This window comes from Solanum stenotomum, chromosome 3 (genome assembly GCF_019186545.1).
Source record: "Solanum stenotomum isolate F172 chromosome 3, ASM1918654v1, whole genome shotgun sequence".
NCBI classification, from domain to species: Eukaryota; Viridiplantae; Streptophyta; class Magnoliopsida; order Solanales; family Solanaceae; genus Solanum; species Solanum stenotomum.
In genome coordinates, this window is record NC_064284.1 from 43,452,538 (window position 1) to 43,464,633 (window position 12,096).

A 12,096-nucleotide genomic window follows, 5' to 3' on the forward strand; every position below is an offset into this window, starting at 1 on the left:
AAAGCAGTATTAACACAATTTAAAACAGAACAACTCAAATATATACAAAACATGAATCACAAATAGCAGACACAAGTGGGCTTCACCCCACCACAAATAAAAATCATTTGTCCTCAAATGCAAATAAAATTAACCAAGATTTTGAAGATAGCAAAGGTTTGAGAGGGATGTAAAGAGGGGATCCTGGCTAATGGGTCGCTTCATCTGTTTGGGCATCAGTACCCGGAGTGACCACCAGAAGTACCAGCTCCACTAGATCTAGTAGCAGGAGATTTTGCCGAAGAAACTTGCATAGCAGCATCTATCATAATTTTGTCCGTCTCAGTCAAGTCTTCATCTGCAGCTCCCTCAGTCTCTTCATCAGTCTTTGCTTCTGACTCATGGTCGGCTACCTGTTTCGCTCTACCCCAATGTCCATTAATCTTCTGAGGAAGTTCAGGCATGTCTGGCATCTCCACTATTCCAATGACCATGGACACATCGGTAGCCTTTAGGTGGTCTACATCATTTCTTAGTTCAGCAATGGCAGCTTTTAACGCCATCACCTCATTTGTGGACCCTTGGTTGTGCTCACACACCGCTATTCTGGCTGCTAGGGCATCAATAGTAGTGCTCAGATGTGTCATAGCATCATTTAAGGTAATCTGGATCATGCCTGGAACAGAGGCCTCTAGGCTAGCAGCTCGATGATCAGCAGAAAGAGCCAGATGTCCCATCCAGAGTAGGGACGCTCGGGTGAGTGAAAGCCGGGAAACAGCAGCAATATTAGTGGGTCTTGGCGATTGTGCAGCAGTAGAAGAACCTGGAGTATCAGCGAGAGTAACAGTGGCAATGGATATACCTGAAGGACCAGAGGCCAGAGCAGGCAGAGAAGCCTTTGCAGGCGATGATTGTGTGTTGACTAACTTCATCATTGTTTCCTTCTTCCTTTATGCTTGATCCTTAAGGTACTCATCTTCGATCTTCCAGATATTAGTAGAGGCTATGGGTATCACTTTCACATCCTTCTTGGTATCTTGAGGAACTTGGGCTCGTTTGCATAATTTTGTGAGCAAGACTGCCTTGCACGTATGAGTATCTCTGAAGCGATAATTGTGCCCAAATTTATCTAAGTCTCCTCTATGACGCAACCCAGGCAAGCTGCCTTGGCGAGGCGAATGATTGACTCATTCTGGGATGGCATAATTGTGCTGCTGATAAAATTGAACCAGAACCTTGCTGCTATGTTTACTTCTTTCTTTTCAATCGAAACTCTTTCCGCCAACTACTTGGGAGTCTCATCTGCATTTAGTGGGGCTAACCATATTTTCATCTCATCCAGCTGCTTTGTTCTAATCAAGTACTGGCAGTGATCCCCAATGTTTGTGGACAGGACCAAGACTACATTGATTTCCTCACTATCACACTTCACCCTTCTATCTCTGACAACCACATAGTCAACTTCTTTGAAGGCTGCTGCTAGTTGCTTTTGCTGGGTATTAGTGCACTGTATCCACTATAGAATTCTCTTACCAAGTTTGGAATATAGGGGCCACGGGGTTTGGTGAAGATTTGGAATTTGTGGTATCTCAAACACTTCATTATCTCTAGGTGCCTGTCTATAACCCCTTCTATGGACTGACGTTTTTCCTCCAAAAAATTTCTCAGCCCCTCAGCCTTTACTTGATTCATAGATTTGGGCGAAGGACCTTGCACTGGAGGTGTTAATACCATTGCCTGCTTTGGAACTGGAAGTGTAGTAGTGGTATGCTGGTACGTCCTGGCACTGGATGAATCATTCAGCTTCTTAATTCGCCGCTGGACCCTCTGTGCTATTAGCATTTCTTCCTTATCAGAACGTATATCTTCGCTTTTAGATTGGTTGGGGTCATTTCTATAAAAGTTATTAATGTCAGTGCTTGCATCTGTCAATTAAAGGGTCTTGTGTTTGCCCTTCCCTTTTTCACCAGTTTTGGAAAATTTAGCAACTTTGCTTGTAAACACGTCTGCATCCTCTTTGATTGTGATCCCTTTCGTTTTACTTCTAGGTGGTTTGCTTCTTCCTGCAACTTTAGATCTAGCCATTTATGCAAAGAATCCAAAAGAATTTCAAACAACTAAATCAAGTTCAGAGGGATGCAATTACAGACAAACTCACCGGATAGATCGGCGAGTCGCCAAGTAGCTTTGGCGATCACGGCTTTATCCGCTGAAGTATGTAGTGCAAAAAGGTTCGGAAATGCAGACAAAGGGCAACCAAGGAGACCTTCGGTGAGTTGCCGACTGCTTTTGATGATCACAGCTTTTTGCTGAGAGTTACAGAACACTGACTACGAATAGCATAAATTTAAAAGCAAGATGGAGTCCCTTGGGCGAACTGCCAAGTGATTCGGCGAGCTCGCCTCAGCACGCTGAATAGCCTAAATTTATCAAAGAGGCACATGATATAGGATAAAATTACTTGGAATGAGAGCATAAATATCATAATTAAATGCAGAGTTTGGAGAACCAACCTTTTGGGCAGATTAGGTCAAAATTGTGATGCTAGGCGACAAGTTATTACAGATCCAAGCACTACTAAATCAGCTAAAATACTTACGAGGTGCGAAAATTCTGAAAACACTAAGTAGATCTGATTTTACGAAAATCAAGAGTGAGAGAATATGAAAAAGGTTGAAAGTCCAAACTCGTGGTTTTATAAAATCCTTCCAGATCTTATCCATTCAACGACATTAGTTGGATTTTCTTCGCTACTCGGCGATCCGCCGAGTGTTCATCTATCTCGCTGAGTTTTACGGGACCCTCAGTCAAAGTGAGGATCCAAACCGTGGTCTTGGTAGCAGTCGTCGATCTAGTCGGCAATTCACTAATTGGACTTGTGTAATTCATCCTGCACTTTTTCACAAACATTTCATGCCCAATCCTACAAAATCAAAACACCGTCACTTCAAAAATAACAAAATTAAAGTAGTTAAGGGCTTTGGGTTGCCTCCCAAATAGCGCCTTAGTTAACATCGTGGCACAACGCGGGTTAGCACCTAAATTTCACTTTCGGTGTTATACAAAACATCGTTTGGCGACCCCTTGCCTTGTGCTTGATGGAGATGAGGCATTACATGACCCAAGAGAGTTTCAATTAGCTGGATGGATCTAGAGTGAGAACCGCTCATCTGGTTTAGCACTTCTACATTTTCTCTAATCTTCTCTAACACTCTATCTTGGTCATTTAGCTTTTGAAGAATGGTTAATAACTTATCTTCGATATGTTTATTTTCAATGTCCATAGATCCTCCCTGCTCAATAGGTGGTCTGTATTTGCTCTTCTCTTTGGACATCACCTCCAGTTCCTTGACTTTTTGGGTCAAGTTATCCATCTGACCCAGCAAAATGATCAATTCCTGGTCCTTCTCAGTATCCTTGTTGGTTTTCACCACCAGGTCAAGGAATTTAGCTGCGGTCTCATAAGGATATTTCTCACGACCACTGGCATAAGTTGGTCGATTAACCCTCTGTTTTCGAGATTCAGACTCCTATATATATAAGCATTCCAGTAGAACTAAATCGGATATTTCATGAGTTGGGCATTGTATCAATAGTGTTTTAAACCTCAGCCACGACTCATGACGAGGTTCTCCTTCTAGATGCTTGAAGTACAAGATGTGATCCCTGAATCTCATCATTTATACTGGGAGGAGCTCCATTGGTCCACCATCCCCATCATATATACTCATTATCCTGTCTCAACACATAAACAATGTAGACAAAACTAAGAGTTAGGTAAGTACACTACAACTAAAAAGAACAAAAATTCTACTAATTTAAAAATTCTCAAACAACACCAGTCCCCAACAGCGGCGCCACTTTGATGCTTATCGTGACCAACAACACTAACCTACAGTACGAATGTCTACGATCATCGATAATATAGTAACCCAACCAAGGGTTGGGGTCGTGTCCAAAGGGAGTGGTTTTGAGAATTAGTAGAAAAATAAATTTTAGTTTAAACTAGTCGTAGCTAAAGACATTAACGAATAAAAATATTGTAAATAAAAAGGGGTGACATAAAGCTGTCAAATATCAAATGGGGGTTTTGTCACAAGTAGTAAAAAAAAAAACAAAAAAAAATAAGAAGATCAAGTATGGGGACAAGTTCGTAGGGTGTGACCGCAATACAAGTTGAGATAAATCGTTGGGTACATGCTTTCGATAGGAAATTTGCAAGATAATAGTGACTAGGATAAGCTTTAGATGGAAATAAGTTCCCTCTCGAGAAACTTACCCCGTTTCAAATGCATTCCTTTCGGACACCCATTTACCGCAAGAAGGCCAGCCTACGCCTTACCCCACTCACTCTCTCGAGCTAAGTGTTAGGATATGCGACTAGGGCTCACCCTCCCAGGCAAAACCTCATGTCAACCCACTACTTAGGCCATCAGTCTAGCGGTCTTGGTTTCGCGACCTCCCCCTCAGGCAAGCCAAAAACACTTGGGTGGGTTTGTATTTGCAACTACAAACCCATTAAAATAAACCACAACCACTAGGTGAAATCACCATTAAAATACATCTATCCTATCAGCAAGCAAGACCCAATAAAAATATCAACACATATTTGCTAAATCACACCCCAAGAATGGGGTTTTTAGCCACACATCAAGAAATAACAAAATTCACCTAAAATGATACTAAAATCAAATGGGTATAAGGAATTAAAATTTGATTTAAGCAAAGGAAGAAGAATGGAAAAGACCCACTTCCAACTTGAGGAAGATGAAATCCTTCTTTCTTCAAGTCCCACAAAAATCCTCTCCAAACTTGACAGAAAAGATCCCAAAAGTACTATTCTATTCTAGAAATTAAAATAACTGTTCGACTCCTAAAAATTAATAACAAGTTTATTATGTATAGACTTCAGAAAATAGTGCTGGCGGATCTTTCGGCGAGGTTAGTCGAAATCGCCGATTAACTCGGCATTTCGCCCTTTGATGTAGTTCGTCGCTGTCTTGCACTAGCCTTCAGCATCATCTTGCTCTATGTCATTGGGAGACCTAGTACTACTTCACGGAATTATTTAGCGAAACGGCGACTGCTCCTTTCATCGCCTTTTTGATCCTGCTCCTTCAAGGCTTGGCGTATTAGAACAAAGGGCGGAGTGCATCCCTTCGGCGAATCGCCAAGCGTGCTTGGCGATGCGCAAGCTTTAGCTTCTTCGTTCTTTTCAACCCTTTTGTTCCTTTTTGCGCCTAAGTGTCCATGCTTCCACTAAAACTTCAAATACCTAAAACTTAAGAGTTTTCATAAGATATTGAGACAAAATAAGCATTTGAGGATATTATTCCTATCAAAATAAAGCCCTAAATGAGTCCAATTTGTGGACTCATCAATTTCTCATTTTGATACTATGTTGTAAAGGGTTGTGACCCTTATCGATATTCAGTTGTATTAGATAGTTTTAATGAGACAATGTCTAGACTTCCGTTTGATTTTATGAAAAGATTTCGATTGTAAAAAGTTTTAAATTTCGCATCATTTCTATTACTTATGTTTATGATGTGCTAAGGGGTTATATGAGACCACTTCGGGGTCAAGTATACCGTGTTACATCTAGGGTGTACCCCTAGGTCATGACACTATCTTTCTTCCTAACAAACAACACTGGAGCACCCCATGGAGAGATACTCGGTCGGATGAAACCTTTATCCAATAGATCATTCAATTGTTCTTTCAATCCTTAAGTTCCATCTGATCCATTCTATAAGGAGGAATAGAGATAGGTTGGGTATCGGGGAGTAGGTCAATCCCAAAGTCTATTTCCCTTTCGGAAGGAATACTGGGTAAATCTTTGGAGAAAACTTTCGGAAACTCTTTTACCACCAGGACCGACTCAAGAGTAGGATTTTCAAACTCCACATCCCTCACCCTCACTATGTGGTAGACACAACCCTTCGAAATCATTTTCCTAGCTTTTAGGTAAGAAACAAATTGACCTCTAGGCATAGAGTTTCCCCCCTTCTACTCTAGGATAGGCTCATTCGGGAATTGAAATTTAACTGCCCGAGTTCTACAATCGATAGAGGCATAACATGAATGCAACAAAGTCAATCTTGTCAAGCTCCACCGAATCTACCAAAGTAACTCTATGGGATAAGGAAACGGGACATCTCCTATAGACTCTCTTAGCCACCACAAAATCACCAACAAGGGTACAGATAGAAAAAGCTTCTAACAACACTTTGAGGAGCACATCAAACCTCATAGCTACAAAAGGAGTCACAAATTACAACTTGCACCCACATCAAGTAAAGCATACACATCTATATGGAAAGCTTTTAAAATACCAGTCACAACATCCGGGGAACTCTCTTGGTCACATTTAGTTTGGAGAGCATACAAACGGTTTTGCTTAGGAGAACTTGCACGCGAACCACTAGGACCGGATAAAAGGTAGGGTTGAGCCCTACGACGACCATCTCCATCATTCTTAGCAATCAAAGGACAATTCCTTATTTTGTGATCCGACTTTCCAAACCCTAAGCAAGCTTTAGAACCCACTAGACACTTCCTGTCATGATTTCTCCCATATTTAGCACAAGTAGGCATAGAAGGCCTATTACCATCTCCTTGAGTTTTTGGGTTAGACACCCTTTAATTATTTGACCTTGGGGGAGCACTTGAAGAACCTTTCCCGGAGAACTTTTGTCTGAACCTTGAATGACCCTGTCCACCGGACCTAGAATGTGAATAGTTACCATCATCTGCTCTTTCTCTTGTTGCCTCTCTAGATCTTTCCTTGAGATTTTCTTTCTCAGTTTGTTGGGCATGCACCATAAGGCAAGAAATGTGCATGTCATGAACAAGCATAGCGGTGCGGCAGTCTTTAACTGCCATGTCAGACACTCCTGACACAAACTTACGCATCTTGGCCCTACGATCCGCCACAATGGAAGAAGCATACTTGGATAAGTGAGTGAACCTTAAGGCATACTCCCTCACACTCATATTTCCTTGCCTAAGATTAATGAATTCAAGTACCTTGGCTTTTCTCATCTCAAGAGGGAAAAATCAATCAAGAAAAGCACTTTTGAACCTTTCTCATTCTATGGGACCCGCTTCCGCTGGCATTGCCTCTTTCCATTGATTAAACAAAACTTGAGCAACCCTTTGAGTTAATAAGGGGCTAATTTTGCCTTCTCTATTGGATTTATTCCCATGATAGAAAGTATCTTGTAGACCTCGTCGACAAAATCTTGAGGGTCTTCCTCAACTTTTGAGTCATAAAATTTGGGAGGGTTCATTCTTGTAAAATCCCTCACTCTTGCCGCCAACACACCCATACTTGGGTTCACGGGGACTACCACCTCTCTACTGGCTTGTGTTGTCACGGCTTGAGCTAACACTTGGAATGCAGACCTAAACTCCGCATTAGTCACATTCTCATTTAATGGGTCAATCAGAGCTTGAGGAGGAGCTTGGGGAGGAACTTGAGGAGGAACCTCATGCTCAACATTGCCTTCCTCCAACCTTCTAGCATTAGCCTTTCTATAGTCATTCCACGAAAACCATCAAGCACAGATTAGGAGAAAGACTTATAGAGTTAAACTCCATGGCACATCTTAGAGAAGTGAAGAAGTGAAGTTCCTTAACATCTTATAGCCTCTCATCGATAAATGTGGCACACTTCACACTTATGAACAACACTCTACTAAACGTGGTTTAAGACATCTTAGAACCATTCTAAACCTTGTGCTTTGATTACAAAGTATGTCACGACCCAGGGTACCCTCCTAGTAACAAGGTGTATAAGACCCCAAGAGGCCTCATACAAGCCAGTTAGCATATCATAACATAAAGTAATAGAAAAGTGTGGGAATTTAAAACTTTTCAATACAATCAAAATCTTTTATAAAAACGATCGGAAAACTAAACAAAATTGTCTCAAACCATCTAAACAACATGAATAAAGTCTTGGGACGCAGCCCATATAATAGTCCAAGACATAAAGGAAAAGAATAAAAGAAAGTGGTGATCACATCCTCGAACATATTGAGGACTCACCAAATCTTCACTTCCTTGATCAACAACGAACCTAGCCACAAGTGTGAGAATCTATGTCGCCGGATCCTACATTTGATAAGAATGTAGGCAAACGTATACGTTAGTACAATCAAGTACTACATATGATGGCTAGCATAAACAATACAATATAAGCATTTGTCAACATAAGACATAAGGCATAAGCATAATCAAGACATAATAAACATCATAATGAAAGAGGAATGATTCCTTAAGTAACCTCACTTATCCTTAGACAAGACATAGGTCATCCACCTATAGTAAAGCTTGCATCATGGAAGACACATCTAGCAACACTTCAATCACATCATCCTCATAACATAATTACATTATTCATACTTACTTTTAAATACATGGGGATTCGCCTCAATGCCTAACTTACAAAGGCTAATGGGTATTCGCCTTTTGCCTTACTTACTTTTAGATCGCGGGTACTCTCCTCTACAATCCAATCATATGACACGGGTACTTGCCTCCATATCATTTCATAAGGAGCATGGGTACTCGCTTCATGTTCATTCATCATAGTGAGAATGTGGGGACTCACCTCTTGTTCAATTCTAAGGAATACGGAATCACCTCATATCCTTTCAAATAGAGGTCAAGGGCAATCGCCTCTAGCGTCATCAATTACATAAGCCTTTAGTCTAGATTCATTTTAGGTAAGCAATCCTTTCAACCTATAAACATTCATGTGAGTAAACCTTTCACATTCATAGATTCATAATTAAGCAATTCATGTGGGAAGTATCCCTTCCTCAACAATAACATCAATTACTAACAATTCATATCATAAGCATTACTCTCACAGCCCTAATTCTCATTATCTTCATATAAGCATTATTCTCATGCAATTAACATCATATTCATCATATATGCTTCAATCTCAAGCAATTCTAGTCATGATTCATCAATCCTATAAGGATATATATAACCCATAGAGTTTACCTCACATGGCATCAACCCAACTATATCAATTCAACCCTAAAATCATAGGATAAGCATGGGTACATGTAATTTCATCCTAAATACATGCAATTCTATCAATTCAATCATCAACCGTCATAATCCACTAAATTGGATCAGCATTAAACATAACCCAAAATATTGGAAGAAACCCTAACTAGAATTGGGGAAATTCTTCTTCAAATTATGGAATTATAGGGCACTCCATGGGAGGAAGGATCCGATGGATGAAAAGCCATCATACCTTAGTGACAATGCCCACAAAATCTTGATGATTGGAGACTTGAACTTGACCTAGCTTCCTCTTCTTCCTTCTTCTTTTTCCACATTCTAGAGAAAGAATATTTTGAGAGAGGATTTGGGTTTTCTTTTGGGAATTGAGAGAATGACTTGATTACGTGAGTTTAGGGGTTTAAAATACTTGTATAGGTGGTCTAGGTTTAGACAAAAAGACACCACAGTGATTTAATTAAAATCGAAAAAGACCCTTAAGTCCCTAAAATAACTGTCCAAACTTGACCCACGAGACCACGACTGACGGACCATGGATGGACCTACGGTGCGTCCAGGTCAATCGTGGTTCAAGGATCAAAAACTCTAAAATTGGGGTGTGAACCTACAGAACCCAAACCACGGGATGTGGACCCATCCAACTTGGGCATGGGTCCTGGTCATGGTTGTGTCTGTGATAACCAGTCAAACTTAAGAAGCTTCTAATGTTTGTCGATGATAAAGGTCTAGGCCAACTCTTTACTGCATCCTTCTTCTTCTGATCTACCTCAATACCCTTTCTTGAAACAATATGGCCTAAGAAGGCTATGGACCTTAACCAAAATTCACACTTGCTAAACTTTGCATAAAGTTGTTGGTCCTTGAGAATTTGCAATATAATCCTCAAATGATCAATATGCTCATTCTCACTTCTTTAATAAATCAAAACATCATCTATGAACACAATTACGAACATATCAAGGTATTGTCTAAACACCCTATTCGTCAAGTCCATAAACGCCACTAGAGCATTTGTCAAACCAAAGGACATAACCAAAAAATCATAATGACCATATCGGGTTCTAAAAGTCATTTTTGAAATATCTTCCTCTTTCACCCTCAATTGGTGATAACCCAACAGGAGATCAATTTTTGAGAAATAACTTGCCCCTTGAAATTGATTAAATAGTTCATCTATTCTCGAAAGAGGATACTTGTTCTTGATGGTTACTTTGTTCAATTGTCGATAATCAATACACAGATGGAGTGAACCATCTTTCTTCCTAACAAACAACATTGGAGCACCCCATGGAGAGATACTCGGTTGAATGAAACCTTTATCTAATAGATCCTTCAATTGTTATTTCATCTCCTTAAGTTCCATCGGAGCCATTATATAAGGAGGAATAGAGATAGGTTGGGTATCGGGGAGTGATGAGTCCACAAATTGGACTAATTTAGGGCTTTATTTTAATAGAAATAGTGTCCTTCAATGCTTGTTTTATCTCAATACCTGATTAAAATGCTGAAGTTTTAGTGGAAGCATGGACACTTAGGCGCAAAATGGAGCAAATAGGGCTGCAAATAACAAGAAATGGAGTCTTGCGGATCGCTGAGTTAAACTTGGTGAATCGCCGAAATGAAATGAACCGCCCTTCGTTCCAGTACGCGAAGCCTTGAAGGAAGTGGATCAAAAGGCGAGGAAAGGAGCAGTCAGCGAGTCGCAGATTAGTTCCACGAAGTAGTACTGTACCACCCAATGATCCAGAATGCGAGGATTCTAAAGGAAAGACACTGAAGGCGATGAGCTGACCAAAAGGCGGATCGCCGAGTTCATTGGCGATCTCGACTAATGTCGCCAAACAATCCTCCGCAGCACAATCTGTGAAAACTATAAATACTAATTAGAATTATAGTCTTGGAAATCAATTTTGAGTGGAACATTTTAGAGTAAAAATTATTATTAGTCTATAGTATTTTTCTGTTCTTTTCTCTCAAGTTTGGAGAGGGTTTTGTGGAGACTTGAAAAAAGGAGTTCTTCTTCCCCAAGTTGGAAGTGGGTCTTCTCTATTCATTTTCCTTTGCTTAATTTAAGGTTTAATTTCTTATACTCATTTGATTTTATTATCATGTTAGGTATAATTTCTTATTTCTTGATGTGTGGCAAAAAAACCCCATTCTTGGGGTGTGATTTAGCAAATATGGGTTGATATTATTGTTGGGTCTTGCTTGTTGATAGGTTAGATGTATTTTATTGGTGATTTCACCTAATGGTTGTGGATTAATCTAAAGGGTTTGTAGTTGTAAATTCAAAGTCACCCATGTGTTTTTGGCTTGCCCGAGATGGAGGTCGCGAAACCAAAACCACTAGACTGATGGCCTAAGGAGTGGGTTGACACGAGGTTCAGCCTGAGAGGGTGAGCCTTAGTCCCATATCCCAACACTCAGCTCGAGAGAGTGAGTGGGTTAAGGCGTAGGCTGGTCTTCATGCGGCAAATGGGTGTTCAAGAGGAACGCATTTGAAATGGGGTAAGTTGCCCGAGAGGGAACTTATTTCCATTTAAAGCTTACCCTAGTCACTATTATTTTGTAAATTTCCTATTGAAAGCACGTACCCAACAACTTATCTCAACTTATATTGCGGTCACATCCCAAGAACCTTTCCCCATACTTGATTTTCTTCTTTACTTTTGTTGTTTTATCACTTGTTACAAAAACCCCATTTGTTATTTGACATTTCGTGTCACCCCCTTTTATTTACTATGTTTTTGTTCGTTAATATCTTTAGCTACGACTAGTTAGAATTACATTCTATTTTCTATTAATTCTCCAAATCGCTCCCTTGGGACACGACCCCAACCCTTGGTTGGGTTACTATATTATCGACGATCGTAGACACTCATACCGTAGGATAGTGTCGTTGGTCACGATAAGTATCAAAATAGCGCTGCTGCCGGGGAGTGGTGTTATGTGAGAATTTTTAGTCTAATAGAATTGTTGTTCTTGTTAGTAGTAGTTTACTCACCTAAGTTTTAGTTTTGTCTAGTTGTTTGCGTGTTGAGGCACAACAATGAGTATACATGATGGAGA